The sequence below is a fragment of the Amphimedon queenslandica genome, unplaced genomic scaffold (genome assembly GCF_000090795.2).
Source record: "Amphimedon queenslandica unplaced genomic scaffold, v1.1 AMPQUscaffold_12545, whole genome shotgun sequence".
Taxonomy (NCBI): Eukaryota; Metazoa; Porifera; class Demospongiae; order Haplosclerida; family Niphatidae; genus Amphimedon; species Amphimedon queenslandica.
In genome coordinates, this window is record NW_003547218.1 from 19,582 (window position 1) to 23,804 (window position 4,223).

Genomic DNA, 4,223 nt, shown 5'->3' on the forward strand with positions numbered 1-4,223 from the left:
AGTACTGGATAAAGCTTATGAGGTTTATTATTTAAAGTTAATTTTTATTTATTTTTTCATTTTTTCATTTCTATTTTCCTCATTCCTTAATCAGTTAATGAAATTAACTCCTCATATTCCTATTGAGAGATGTCGTTTAGTTAAATATGATTATGTATATCATCTAATGGAACAGTCCTTTGACCTGGATGAGGTATAATTAAGTTTTGTGTATCCTGTTGTTATTGTGATTTTTAGTTTCAGCATCAAACTATTGGACAGATTGCTGGTGGGACTAGGCTTTATTATCCTTTTGGATTATTCATAGAAACCCGTGAAGAAAATAAAATTTTCAATAAATACCATGATGGAAGTGAGTTGCAACATATGACAATACATGTACCTCTAATTACATTTACATGTACATGTGTTTTGTGCTGTACTGTATAGCGCAAGATTTTAGAGGGCTGTAAATTTCGCAAATTTGCCTAAAAATCTATTTTATGTATTTAATTTTTGCAAATTTATATCGTCCACCATCTTGTGCCCTAATAATTTTGATTTTCATGGAAGTAATTTTTGCGATTCTTCAAAAAATCGTGAAATCTGCGAAATTTACAGCCCTCAAAAATTTTATGCTCTCAAAAATTTTGTGCTATACGGTACTTGTAGGTAATAATCTATTGATATCAGTGGTTGATCTGTCAACTTGCGAAGTTGGACCAGCTAAACCAGTGAGAGTTGAAGGAGATTGGACTGTTGGAGAATTCAAACAACATATAGGAGAAGTAATAACATAATATACATGTATTGTTATTATAATTATCGTTCTCCTTCCTTATTGATTTGGTCCATTTTCTCTAGGCTTATAATCTCAATTCATCATGTATGAGATTAGTAATCAAGAATTACTATGGTGAAGTTATTGATATTAGTGATGTAGGATGTACTTTAGACAAGATATTCAGAAAGTCAACATACAAAAACAGACAAGTACTGACATTAATACTGTAATGGAATATTTTGATGAGAGTTTTATTTGTGATTTCTCCAAGAAATACCATTAGTTTTAGATAAAGCTAGCCATATGTGTATGCAAATAAACCAAAAATTACAATATAGCTTGTTTTTTTATTGCCGGAGAAATTTTCCATGTACATTCTAAATGCTATTTGAATTCATCAATATTAATTCACTACCAATATTTCATACTGTAGCTATCATCAACCTATCATGATTTAGAATTATTTTCTCACTTTCTTTTATTTGTACTCCTTTATTCTTCTCTTCATTGAATTTACACACACACACACACACACTGTTTTCTTTTAGTTAGTGTATGTATCATCAGATCCTGAAGATTATAAAAAAGATCACAAAGATAGTTTGATGTACAAATATATTGATTTTCACTTCAACTCAATACTACTGAACATTACAATACCTCCTGGACCTGAAGTCATACCCACTACAACTAATGTAACTGAAGGAGGAATAATAATGAAAATTATATCAATGGAAAATAAAGGAAAAGAAAGAAGTAATAATAAAATATTAACTTGTACTATATTGCAATTTTGTGCTAACAAGCAAAATTTAATGTATATATAGGGTTGAGGGCTCTATATTTTGTGAATTTTGCAGATTTTCCCTGAAAACGTGAATATTGTGGCCTGGAGTAAAAGATTATAATTGCAAAGGGGGTGTGTCAACATGTTATAGCTAGCGCTAGGGCATTTTAAAGTCAGGCTGGGACAAATGTTGGAACATTTTGAATGTTCGTTTGTTAAGAAGAACATTGAGTGCTGCAGATGCAGGCATGCGGATGTATACTAAGTAGGTGGATCAGTAGGTGTGGTATGTACCACACCTACTGACACACCTACTAATCAGTGACATACATAACTTATTTAGTAATAAGATTTTTGATGTACATGTATAAATCATTAGTCATTGAGCTATACACCTATGTGTAGTGTCCTGCATTTAATTAAAGTGATCTAAGCAACAAACTAATTGATAATAAGAATCTAATTCCATGGTGCGAACGTTATGTTCATTTTTGCTAAATTTTACATTCATCCCATCTCTATTTTAAAATAAAGATGATGTTTTTGGAACGATAGAGTTGATGTTTATGGCTTTTTCCAAACTCTGCTTGTCCTCTGTCAAATCATGTACCTCAGAGAGCAATTGTGTCAGTTAAAGGGTGTGAGGGAGGTATGATTTGTGAAATTTACTTTCACTAAAAAAGGAGTTTGAAATTTATAGCCCTTGAAAAAAGAGTGCCCTACAGTATGTAGAATTTAATTTTGCTGGTGTAAGTGTGAGCTTTTATACGATACACACATCATTGCTTTCTGGAATTAAATTGTGCATTTTTGTAATTAACAGCAATAGCAAAATTAAATTTCAGCAAATATTTCTAGCTATACAGTGTTTAATTAATCATTTATTATTTAATACAGACATGCAGGTACAAGTTGATAAGAGAATAACATTAGCTCAATTGAAGGAGGAGCTAGTTCCACTGATTGGTGCACCATCTACTGGTTTTATAGTGTATGAAATTAGAGATAATAATGAAGAATATGAAATGGAGAGACTGGATGAGATATTAAAATCTGGATCAAAGGTACATGTATGTGTGTTATTTTGATTAACTTCATAATTGTTTATACTACTAGTTGATAGTAAGACTGGGTAGAGCATTAAGAAGAGGAGAGTTCAGAGTTAAATTATATTTATTACAAGTTAACAATACAGCGGTATAAGAATATTTCATTATTATAATTTGTATTGATTTTTTGTTTTTAGTTTTGTAATTTTATGATGGAGTCTATTGTTGCTAAGAATATATCAGTGAGAGAATTTAAGGAACAAATTATTGAAGAAGCAAAAGTACAAGGAATTGACTGTGTCCTTGAATTAGAAAAGTAAATACCGTATATGCCATATATTTGTGGGGATTAAATTTTGCAAATTTTATGTTTGCAAAAATTTGTAAAGTTAAAATCTACAAAATAATGTCATGATTGTAGTACGTGTCATAATTGCATTAAAATTGTGAAATTTTAATTTGCAAAGACAGAAATGCAGCCAAATCACAAGATTTTATACTCATAAACTATATGGTGTACATCATGTGACTGTCATGTGACTTATTGTGTAGAATGAGATTACGTGCCAAGATAGGAGTGTCCCCTGGTAGAGTATATTTTGATGATGAGTCGATTGATACTACTAGTGAAATGTATGTGGAACCATTGACAGGTCAGTATATCTGCTGTATGTGTTAAGGTCTCCATACACTAGGCAACATGTTGCTTACAAGATCAAAGTAACCACAAATGTTGCTAGCAACATGTTGTCTAGTGTATGGAGGCCTTTAGTATTAATGTGTATAGTGTATTATTATAATTGTTATCAATGTGGGTGGATATTCCTGAGTTCAGTCTTTGTCTTTATCATAGTTGTCCTTTTGTTATAAAAACTGTCATTGATCTTTACTTTTGTAACATATCTCAGTTATATTTTCAGTATATTGTACTGTACATACTAGATGCATTTTATAGTAAGTTTAATGTTAGCTAGTGTATTATTTTGTTAGGACCAGAGAAGAAGAAGGATGTAACACAGACACAGGTGTATGTTATAAGATGGCGTCCATCACAATGTTCAGTTGATCCAATAGAAGAAATTATACTGGATATACACATGTTGCATTATAATGATGATCCTAAATATGTTATTGGAAAGGTATTATTTATAATAAGGAACATGTGTCAGTATCACATTATGATTGTTTTCACAGCTTTCGGAGTTAAGTGGAGTTCCTGTTGAGTATATCTATTGTACAGAGGTTAATCATTAAAACATTTTAAAGATACTCTCTCTCTCTGACTCTATTAGGGAAGATCATTTCCAGTTGAGATACCATGTCTTGATATTGAGAATAAGTTGGAATGGTATTCCATCAGTTCAGACATACCATACTCATTAGGACTATATGGTGATGGATATGTCATATATTACAAGTACTAATGAACACACACACACTTACATACACCTCTTACTGTTTATAATTATTTAGAGACAATAGAGAGACAATGAAAGAGTTAAGAGATAAAGAGAGATCAGAAATACAAGAGGCAGAGGAAGCAAGGTCAGTAAACCTCATGTTTCATCATGTACATGTACGATCAGTTAATTAAATTCCTCACTTGTATAAGAGTAGCTCTTGC

General features: G+C 31.3%; 1 long non-coding RNA gene across 1 annotated transcript; it reads left to right on the forward strand.

The window, feature by feature from the left end:
• Nucleotides 1–3,704: 3,704 nt before the first annotated feature.
• On the forward strand, nucleotides 3,705–4,112 carry LOC109587518 (uncharacterized). Its single transcript, XR_002187656.1, has 4 exons — nucleotides 3,705–3,738; nucleotides 3,794–3,841; nucleotides 3,892–4,016; nucleotides 4,073–4,112. It is a non-coding gene; the product is annotated as an uncharacterized LOC109587518 (long non-coding RNA).
• Nucleotides 4,113–4,223: the final 111 nt, after the last annotated feature.